The sequence below is a fragment of the Lepidochelys olivacea genome, assembly GCF_965140295.1.
Source record: "Lepidochelys olivacea isolate rLepOli2 genome assembly, chromosome: 5".
Classification (NCBI taxonomy): domain Eukaryota; kingdom Metazoa; phylum Chordata; order Testudines; family Cheloniidae; genus Lepidochelys; species Lepidochelys olivacea.
Window position 1 is genome coordinate 28,371,954 of NC_140415.1, and position 11,330 is coordinate 28,383,283.

Here is an 11,330-nt window from a genome sequence, read left to right on the forward strand (position 1 = left end):
GAGAAACATGCTGCTCTCATGAGAGAGTCTGAAATAATCTAGGATACTAACACATTAATACTTGGGGCAGCTTCTACTATACAATAGCACATTCATGTATGTCCCTGTGTGGCTTGACCAACAATGACAATTATGCACATAAATCTCTGGACTGGATACTAATGTTGCAAATTTTACTGTTTAAACACTGTTGCATTGGCAATGAACTGAGTAACCTTGAAAGGCATTGTGCAAGTATTAGTGAATTAGAAAAATGAATGCACTATTTCAGACACATCTGCCTTTTGATCAGGGTCTTTTGGGCACATCTGGAAAGTTGAAGTGCTAGACTGGAAATGTTTTGCCTCATTATTAAAGCACCCAAAATGCTAGAGCACTGTGTGCTTTGAGTGGTCAAGGGCATGGAGTTTACACTTAAATTGAATGAACCTACTGTAGTGCAACAGCTTAGATTGGGCCATGACCTGCTGAATAAGAACTGAACTTACCACTTGCGATTGGAAAGTGGTACCATAGTCAGCCAGCCAGCAGTCCAACAGACATGGGTGTAGAGCCTAATCAGAGACCCTAGTGGGGTTAGCCTCCTCATGGGCCTCACTACAGATCATAGTTCTCATTTCCCTGAAGTGAAGTTTGGGGGAGGAGGGAGAATTACCAATTTACCTTTTGGCTCACATTTCTGAATTTAGTTTCCCAATGACATCATGGGGGTATCAGAGTGCAAATACCGCAGGCTTCAGAAGAAGCCTGCTTATGCAGCATTTCCCTTTTATTAAGGGGAATACTTTACACCACACTGCATTTATAGCAATATCCTTGTCTCTTGCTGCCTACATCTAGGAATGAAGAGGCAGTTTGCATGAGACTGACCCAGAGTTTTAAGAGCAGGAGTAATTTGGTTAACTGTTTTTCACATCCAATTCTAGTGGGATATATATAAAGACTCAAGCAACCAAAATCCAGATGCAAATGGAGTCTGGATGGCTGCCAGTGGGCACCTTGCCTTTTAAAGCAAATTAAATTTTTTTTATTAAAGCTAATGTTTAAGTTAAATACACAGGTTGAGAAAAATGTCTTTCCATCTGGGTATAATGTTTAGATCATCCACAAATACAAAGTCTGTTTAAAACTCATAAGATACATACTACAGTTTATTCAGTTCACTGGAGTTATCAAACTGTCAAATCACTTACTAGAATAATTTTTGGTATGCAATTTATTACCAGTCATTCTTTCCATACCAGGTATAAATGCTTGGCTTCCCTCCCCACCAGCCACTAAGAGTCCTTCCTCTTTCCAAGAGACTGGAAGTTTTTTTTTTTTTTTTTAAAAAGGAGCCATACTCCAAGTTAATGTTGATGGCAAGCTCATCCCAGCATTGCTACGATCAGTTTTAGTCTAGCTACCATCAGACATTTGGTGACCTTTCACTAATATCAGCTTTTGCCTTGAGGTCTAAGCAGCAATCACAACACAGCTGGTCAAAGCTATTGCTTAGCTAGTTTACAAGAGTCAAGTTCACAACACTAAAGATAAGTACTATTGGCTCAAATGACTTTCTAGAAACAGTTTTGTCTCCGTCATTTAAATGAGCTACTTTAGTCAGTTGGGGTCAGGGTTTATGCCTTTCACCAAGGTGTATCCTTATGACAAGGGTCACAGGCCTGCTTCTGTAGACTATTCTCTTTGTCAACAGCAATAGTTCCCATGGTTTATTTATGAGTTAATGTGTTTCAGAAGGTACTGGGTAGTCCCCTCCCCTGCCACTGCACTGGACTCCAGTACTGCCAACCCCTGAAGCAATGTTTAATTGCTATGAAAGGTAATGATGGGGAGCCTGTTCCTTGGCTACTGCCTTTAAGTCTTATATTACTGAAGTTTTTGGCTGCTAAACTTCAAAAAAGGATTGTGAAGCCAGTGACTAAATCATGGTGGCCACAGGGATTGCTTTGTGACAGCTCCATGTACTCCAAGGTCTTAGTACAGGCAACAAGGAGTCATTCCAGTGATCCACCATCCAAATGCCTTTCCCATATCAGCTTAGTTTACTAGCTGTTGCTCCATCAACTGATCAGGACAGTCTGTTCTCATGATATCATCCCACCAGTTTTTGGTCTTTACTTAGCATTTGATTTTTTTAAGAATCCAGGAAGTACAAGAACATGGCTTAGTCAGCATTTACATAATTTAGGTTGTTTTTAACTAAAGCCAGGCATCTGTTGCCTACTCATCTAACAGTTCTCAAAATGAACTGGCTATTCAGCAGTTTAAAGGATTTTAACATATTACAAATCTGTTCTCAAACCTGTGACATTCTAAGGAATTTGTACATTTTTAGGAGAGCTGGTTGGAAGAGATTCAATAGCCAGCTTTCTGTGGGAACGGTTTTGGCCAGATTCCAATATTGGTTTATAACTCCATGAATATAAGTACACCAAAATCTTTGGGCTAGTTCCCAACAGAGCTAGTCACCAAGCTCTAGGAAATACAGCATCTATAAATTGGAACATCATTCTGCTTATCGGCAGTTTACTTAGTTCTTAGCAGCACCCAGGATTTTACTGTAAGAGTCTATACCAATGCATTATTCATATTTGAATTGGTTGCAATCTGCACAACCCCTTATCCCATCTGAAGCTAGTTGGGTAAAGGGCAAAATGGCCTTGTGGCTATTGCCGTTCTGGGTCATTTAAATATAGGTGACAAAAGTAGATATTTTCAGTTTGTACTAAGAAGCTTTAGACAAGTTTGTTGATCACTGCAAGGCAAGAGTTTGTCAAGATCCAGAAGTTGGAAGCTAGAGTTTCTCCTCAGTATGGATCTCTTCTCTCCTATAAGGAACTTTTAAGATGTAGCTTCAATGGTCCTAAAAAGTCTCATAAGACTATAGTTTCTGAAGTGTAGAGATACATTTGTTGCTTTAAGCCTTGACTTTCAGTTCTTCCAGTTCTATTTCACCATTTGTTGTGGATCCTCACTACTTTAGTGTTGCTTAATTAAGTCGATTTGACTCAGACTAAGTGCATTATAACTCATGTAAACAAAGAATTTTAGCAAGGGAATAGCTCAGTGCCATTTCATCTCCACCTGGAATTGTAGCTCAAGAGGCATACTCTATAGTTAAAACATCTTCTCACCACTCGGAGTAAGTTCTCTTTAAGAACTCTGCCATCTCCCACTTTCCCGGTAAAGTTGGGACTTTTCCCCTACATTGAAGCAGTTAGCGTTATTTCAGTTGCATGTTGTAAGATCTGCCACTATTGGGACATCCCTCTTTGCAGTTTGAACATGTGACTATTTCATTAGACCAGAGGTAGGACTATTGCCTATCTTCTGCACAGCCTGCCATGGTATACAATGCAGATGATCCAACTATCTACCACAAAGTTGGAAGAAAATAGGATTTACTCCATCACCCTTGTGGTGTTTAAGAGTAGTGTGATCCAAGTTAATAGTTAAGATCTATTGGGCTAGGATTTGATTGAGAATTTGCATTATGCTCAGGATCTGAGTATGGAATGGATGATTCAGCAAGTGCTTAGAATTATCCTACAGAAGTGTTTCTGTAGAGATGGAATAAAGTACTTCATGAAAGCTAAGAATGGTCAATCTGGAAAAGCAAATTTAAAATCTAATCTACTTCAATACAGATATGTTAACTATCCACTATGGGTATGTCTACACAGGAATAAAATACCCTCAGCTGGCCCAGGTCAACTGACTCAGGCTTCAACTCTGGGATGGGGGTGAGGAGGGAAGGGGAGAAGCCATGTACATTCAGGCTCAGGCTGCAGCCCAAGCTCTGGAACCCTCCGCACTTTCAGGGTCCCAGAGCTTGGGCTGCTGCCCAAGTGTCTACATAGCAATTTCCCCACCCCTGCTTCCAGCTCCAGAGTCCAAGTCAGCTGACCTAGGCCAGCCACAACCATGCCACGTACCCTTGGCCAGTACGTACAAGAGTGAAGCAAACATCTCACTGCTTCATGTGTCTCACATGCTTGTTAATCCACTGGAAGATGCTCAGATATTAGCAGTGAGCACAGTAGGAGAGTCTAGTCTCTCTAGACTAGTGTCTGAGGGAGATTTGGTAACTGCCAGTTTGAAAATATGAAATGCTCTGTCAGATACAAGGATGAGTCTCTAGGGGCCTGGGGAGTTGCAAAGCACGGATAGTCCGAGTGGGAATTTGTGCTGCCGCTGCTGCCATTGCCAAAGCTGAGTAACTGGAACCATTTGCTTATACCTCCCTCTGTAACTAGAGTTAAGACTAGTGTCTTATTTCTGCCTAAAAGATCTACAGGGGAGGTTCTCATCTGAACTATTCTCTGCCTCAGCATTTTTAGGTCTCTTTCAGTGGGCTTCCCTAGGTAGTCATTCAACATTTTACAACTGCATATGGATTCTCCCATTAGACATTACTGGCAGACTGCAATATCTTCCTGGATGCAAGATAGAGGGAATTCATGTTCTAGAAAATTACGATAAGGAAGACTTACAGTATGACAAAGCCTGGGTGTAGCAGTCAAGAACTCCAAGTTCTAATCCTGACTGACATAGGCTTCCTTTGTACCTTTTTGCAAGTCAGTCATCTCTAGGACCATCTTGTCCCACATCACCCTTTGAAAAAAAAAGAATTTTAGCTACCTCACAAGCAATGTTCCCTCTAATTTTTGACAGGCCCATGTGCGCAAAAGATTTCTTGTGTGCAAATTGTTGTGCGTGCAGTGTTTCACCATGTGCACAGGGTTTAGGATCTGTGTGCCCATGCACAGCTTAGAGGGAACAATGCTCAGAAGTGCCTGGAGATGGGGCTCACCTTCTACCTGGGAGGAAGAGATTAGGCACCAACTTTGAACCCTGCTTTGAAGCTCCATCTTGCAAGTCAACCTCTGTCTAACAAGTGTTTGCAGTTAGATGCCCTTATCTTCTGCTGCTGAAAACAAAGACTGCCTCCTCCAGTTTTTGCCTTTCAAGATAGGAATAGTACAAAAGGCTAAAGACCCTCCTTTCTCTATTGGGGTTGTCAGGGTTGATCACAAGGAATGATTACAGCACTATCAGATCTGATATTTATAGTGAATTACTTGTCTCATATTGTAATCCCTTCAGTGCTCTTATTTATCTTGTCCTATATAGGTAGACAAGTCTTATTCTTGATATGTGACAAAATTCCACAGTAATTTCAGATGTTAGGATTCTATGAAGCAGAATGTTTGCTGTTACATGGCACTTTAGTCTTCATGTATCAAGGTAAAAATTGCCAGCTAGTATCTTGTACAGGTCTCTTGCAGGACAGGGACCAAGTGTCCAGTCAGTGTCTTTTTAAAGCCTCCTGAATTGTGTACAGTCACTGAACCTTGTTATTTTAATAAGAGAATCCCCATCCTATGAATCACTGGATGATCCTATAAGGATCTAATAGGAACTAGTAGAGAGGGAGGAAATTCAGTCAAGGCTAATGTGCTGTCCTTAACTGGTCCCGTTGAACTGAAAGTGTTATGATTAAGAGGGTGTGTATTATCAGTGTTTGTTACTTTGGAGACAGTTAGAGGGAGTGAAGGCCTGCTGTCGGGACTTTTTATCAAGTCTTTAACCCAAGAGCATTTTGCAGTGTGCAGGGATGCTGGTGGTTCTTCACTTATATTGAGTCACACACATCGTGTCAGCAATGTGTCATTCTGAGGGGTTCTCTACACCCAGGGGCAAACCTGGGTCAGTGGGATTAGTGTGTAGAAAGTTAAGTATTGGAAGGAAGAGGCTAAGTTAAGTGTTGAACAAAGCTAAGGACTTGCCTACACAAGAAAGTAGAGCCAGTTTAGTTACACTGATGCAGTATAATAGACCTTGCCTATACACAAGCAGTATTAGCAATAGTAGACATCTACATTTCAAGATGTCTGCATTCAGTTTGTTTTGAGTCCCAAGACCATGATGTTCTGGCAGTCAACTCATTTATTACCAGGCATTCCCTAGCCACCACCCTCCCACTTCACCTCCAGCTAGCGTTCCCTCTTCTCTGTAGAGGCACCTTCCTCCCCCTAAGTCCGCTAAGGGCATTTTAGTGGTTTACATCAGCATTTGTACTCAAAAAGCAGAGGTGTGACAAGATGGCTTCTGCAGTAACCTGGCTAGCCTCAGCATTCACTCCTGAAAGACTTTAGTTCAAGGATGTCAAGTTGATTGGTATGTCAGTTAGCCATGATTCCTTTCTATTACACCTGTTCCAAAAAGAGTCTAGGATTGCTAGCTCTGTTCATGTGTTATTCCCAGTGGGAGTAAGCTAAACAATGTCCAACCTCTGATCTTAAAATTCTTCTTACTAGAAAGCCACAGTTTCTTCCATTGAAGTTTTCAGGATCCCTTATCTGAAGGATACTTAGGACATTAATCTAACTATGCACTGAAGGCTGTGGTTAATTAAATTGGGCAGAAGATCTGAATCTTACTGATAGGCACTAGTAAGGACAAAATATTGCCCTTATCCCTCCCCTAGCCTGAGGGAGCTTACTTCCACTGACTGAGAACAGATCCCTAAAGTATTCTGGTGGCCAATAAGTGAGTCTGTTGCTTTGAGTGCTCTCAAAGGACAGTAATGTCATCCAAACTGCTGGCCCTGCTGAATGCAGTCCACATGCATCCCAAAGTGCAGGGTCAGCGCAAAAGACCACCCAAGTGTCATAGAAGCACGTAGCTCATCAAAAAAGGATAGGAAGCCTGTGGGCCTGGCAACAGTACTTGAAGATTACAGCATGGTTTCAGGCTACCCCATTTCATCTCTGGACATCCACATCTTCTCATTCCATCTCTCAGCAGCCTGCCCAGCTGGGAGACCACAATCCCCCTCCTTGAAACCAAGTATTATTGACTTAGGTTCCCACAGAGCCCAGAGACAGATGTCTTTTCTGCCTGCTTCATTTAATGTGTCCCACATCCAGTTGTCTTATTCCTGTATTCAGAATATTTCCATCTGTAAAATGGATTAGTACTCTTCCTTCACAGAGGAAAGCATTCATAAGATGGTGCTCAGCAACCATCAACTACAGGCATATGGACAGCTCTCTCCTCGAAGCAGATCTTGACTGACAAAGCTCTGGCTCCTCCCTCCCCCGACCTTAGAGTTCTAAACACTGAAGACAGCTGCAAGGACATAGATAAGAAATACTTGCCATGTTCCTGCTGCGTCTCCAGGCCATCCAATGGATATTGGACCTGCCTTTCCCCCCCCCTCAAGGAAACTTCCTATGAAGCGTTAGGGAGACATTACCACTGTAAAAGTGAGGATTTTATAGCAGTCACAACTGATTAAGTTCTCTGGGGTTAGGACCACATCTTCCGGTTCATAGCATGCCAAACAGACAACTGGTGCTTAGTTTGTTTCAATTGACATTGGGAAAAAAACCAAAACACAATGAGGAGACTGATAGTAAGTCATGCTGTAGCAAAGTCGAATACCAGTTACCAGAAAGGATGAGTGAAGATGGTATTAAGAGTCACCTGAAATGTTGGAGTTGAGTGGATCTAAATGCCAAGTAGTCTTAAATTTGGTCTATTCTTCAGGAGTAAGGGTCAAGGAGTAAATGGGGCCTAGAGTAAAGGTCCCAGTGACTTGGGAATGCTCTCCTATTTACACTAATCTTTTCCTCAGTCTTACTCATCTTTTGCCAATTAATGCTTTATTCCTGTGGCTCACCTATCTTAATTTGCATCTTTTATACCTTTTGGGGGGTTCTCTGTTTACGGCAAAGGTTGGTTCCATTTCAAAGTTAGGAATGGAATTCATGCTTTAAACCCAAACCCAAGACATTTGGCAATTTCAGAAGTTTTCCTAAAGGACAAGATCCATTTTGGTTTGGCAGAGCAGGAAGGGCCTATATACACCATGATTCCCAAAATAGAGTACTCTTGGAATGGATTTTGCACATGGGAAGGATAGGGAAGAATGATCTTCTATTGCCCTAGGGACCCTATTTTGAAGCCTATTTTTGAGGCATCTTCTAGTATATTCCTTTTCCAGATGGTTATGGATTTGCACCAGAACTGAGTCTGGAATCAAATCTCTAGCTTCTGTGAATGAATTAACCATTTTCCCCATCCCAATTTCTATTACTAATTCTTACATTTGAGTTAGGTATTGAAGGGGGGTGAACATCTCAGAACATGCATTTGTTAGGGTTAGTAAAAGCACAAGTGCCACTTGCCATCAGAAGGCTAATTTAAAGGCACCAGTGCCTAATCTAAGAGTTTTCATAACCAATGAAGGGAAATGTTCCCTTCTACGGTGTCCCTGCCCATTCCCCAAAGGGGGATTTCAGCCACGTGCATATCTCTGCTGACGAGATGAAGATACCTTGCTAGATTCAGCTTAGACTTTTGGTATTTGTACCATTTTCTCGGTCTAGTTACTCAGGCTTCTACAGTGTCCCAATTTCAGGTATTTTATCCTGTATTAAAACCACTTTTCCTTACCTAGTTAACTGTGGAAGCCACAGCAACACTGAAGGGGAAATATTTGTGGCTTTTTAAAGGGGATGAGGCCGGTCTCTGCAAGGGACATGCTGCTGTTAGATGAGGATTTGCTCTTGCTAGGCCACCCAGGTATACAGTCATCCAGTCTCATTGGAGGAGACTTTATCATCATTTCCTAGCTTGTTTAGCTAATTAAATGTGCTGCTCTTTGTTTTTAAAGCAGTGGAGAGAATGGTTACACCAAGCTGCTAAATAAATTCTACTGTAGGCAAACAATAGATTTAGGACACCAACCAACTACTGCTCAGAACAAGGACATTGCCTTGAACAGTCTGATAGGCCCCCCCAATGAGTGTCATCATGATATCCTGAGCAGTGAGGGCATACATTTGTCCTGTAACCCATTTCTGTTTATTTCATCCTTAAGAGGAGCTCCCTTTCACTAGGCAGGGGCTTTTTTTTGGCTACAAGATTTGTCACATTCGCCTGTAAGAGTTCACCCATCACTACTGAGATGTCACCTACTTGCCCCAAGTGCAGACATTAGAAAGCCAAACAAACAAGATGCTCAGGCCAAAATGCTTAGTTATGTTCTCACCCTTTTCTCTCCCCCACCCCCATTGGCACTGAGTGACTGGATTCTTTCATCCACACTATTTCTAGAACAGCAGGTTTTTACTAGCTATATTACTACATATATAAAAATAAAGCTTGTCTTAATCCCCTCCTAGCTGCAGAAAGTGCTTGTTTATTTTGCTTGGTGTTCTTGGGCTTCTTTAGGAGATGGGCCCTTTTAGACTCCTGAAAGCAGGATGCAGACATTTCCACCCAATTTTAGCTGGAGCCTTATTTTGGGAGTAAGGCCATGCTACTGCCTAGCATTAATATCCCCCCATATCGATTTAAAAACCGTACTAGTCCTAGGCCATGAAAGCCATCACAGTCACAGCTGGCTCCAGAGATTTAACCCAGTCTCTCGCGTCCCCTCCCCCAGCACGGTTACTATTGTACGTTTCAGCGCTTTAAAGGCGTTAGGTAGCCCCCGTGGGGTCTCGGTCTTTGGCAGAGCCTTTACCTAAGGGCGTTGCCACAATAAAGCCCAAGTTCGCGATCAGTCAGCCCCCAGGAAGAGTTTTTCCTAGCGATAGAAATCAGAGACTTCGTGAGGGAGAAGCCAAGACCAGCTGGTAGGCGATTAGTCGGCTCCCGTTCCGAGGGGTCGCCTTCTCTGGGCTGCCTGGAGCCCGTTTTACAGGCTCGCCCCAGCGACGCTGCGGGTTGGGCTCGGAGTCCCCCGGCAGGCGGTAAGAGCCCGGGCAGCAGGCGCCCCGGGCACGCCGAGGGCGGTTCGCTCTAGCCAAGCCTGCGGCGTCCGGCTCAGAAGCAGCGGGCAGCAACCCCAGCGAGCGAGTCAATGTCACACTCGGGAACAGGCTGGGGGCTGCTGCCCTAAGACCGGATTCTTAGCGCCCCCTCCACCCCTGTACTAGGGGCAGTCTGGCCTGGAGCCCCTAGGAACCTTTACAAGGAGCCCCCGATCGATCCCCCCCCCAAAAAAGGTAGGAGGAACCACCCTCCTGAAGAGCTACTTACAGCCTAGCTCCGTGCTATCCGGTGCATACTCCTCGGGCTACAGCCGGTAGAGTAGCTGACACCGTGGGCCCGGTTAAATATTCAGTTGTATTCCAGCCTTTAGTGTAGTTAGCCACTCACAGCCAGAGATATGGTTTTAATCAGATGCTGGCAGCTGAGGACTACCCAGGAATGTGCTGTGATGATTTTGCTGCTTGGGCTTGGCTACTCCCCCTCAACGTGTCGGTGCTTCCAAACTTAACCCTTTGCAAACCAGAACTGAAGGGAACCAGGGCTGTTAGGCTGTTATGCAATAATGAGTACTACAGCAGAGAGGAGAAAATGACATTAAAGGGGTTGATTTAAACCCACAGCAGGAAATTCGGAGGTTTTTAAATTAGTTGTGTGCGTTTTTAAGGCTCAGAGGGAATTCACAAGTAAGGGGTGGAAGGTCTGTAGCTCACAAATTCTGCAGGTATTATCATTCATAAAGAGAAACCCGAAATGCATTTTTAGAAAGCACCTCCAAACTCCCTCTGTGTAGAGGGATCCAAAGCCTGGTCTCAATGTGTATATGTTTATATTTATTTGTGGAGATGGTGTTTAAAAATCCATACCCAGATGCAGATATGAATTTGACTACTTTATAACTGGCTGAACCAAAATCCTGGATCAAGGCATCTTCAAACTTCGGGTCGTAGGCAGGTTGTATCCAGATCTGACTTTGGCAGCTTACACCAATCTTTACTCAAAGCACTTATATTGTTTTTGTTCCCCAGTATTGGATCCTGTCATCTCTCCCTTCCCCCCACCCAGTTACAATATATATTAGGAAATGTGGAGTGGGGAAAGGTGTGTTTTATGCGAAAGTCATGCAATGCCCTTTATTTCATCACTGGACACTTGGGGAGGGATGTGGTTAAATATATCATGTGCTGTATATTTTATGGTCTCCATCTAACCCTGCATACAAAACCACCAGACTGCTGAGAAGAGGCCCAAGCCTGGAATAACAAGGGTGCTGGATATCTGGTGATGACACAGGTGCATTAACACAGCTGTGCCTGGACTATGCTTGATTCTCAGTCCCTCACTTCAGAAGCAGAAAATTCTCTCATAAGGGAGAAAAAAACATTTTATACCCCAGCCTTGCAGACACTTAAGGAAGTGCATGCTACTTATGTGTGTAAAGTTACTTGCTACAAATAACAATATTCTTGTTACACATGTCTGTATAAATGTTTGCAGGATTGGGACCTCGGTTATGTTTTACACTGTTACATCTGAGATTA

The 11,330-nt window shown here is 43.2% G+C and overlaps 1 protein-coding gene across 3 annotated transcripts in view; it reads right to left on the reverse strand.

The window, feature by feature from the left end:
• DAB2 (DAB adaptor protein 2) overlaps positions 1–10,243 on the reverse strand; it is a 42,700-nt gene extending 32,457 nt beyond the window's left edge. For 2 of the 3 annotated variants that reach the window (XM_084628064.1, XM_084628063.1), the window contains exon 1: positions 10,060–10,243. The gene's annotated coding sequence lies outside the window, so the exon portion shown is untranslated. The remainder of the gene's footprint in view (positions 1–10,059) is intronic. The other variant, XM_084628065.1, reaches the window with a different exon arrangement.
• Between the last annotated feature and the right edge of the window lie 1,087 nt (positions 10,244–11,330).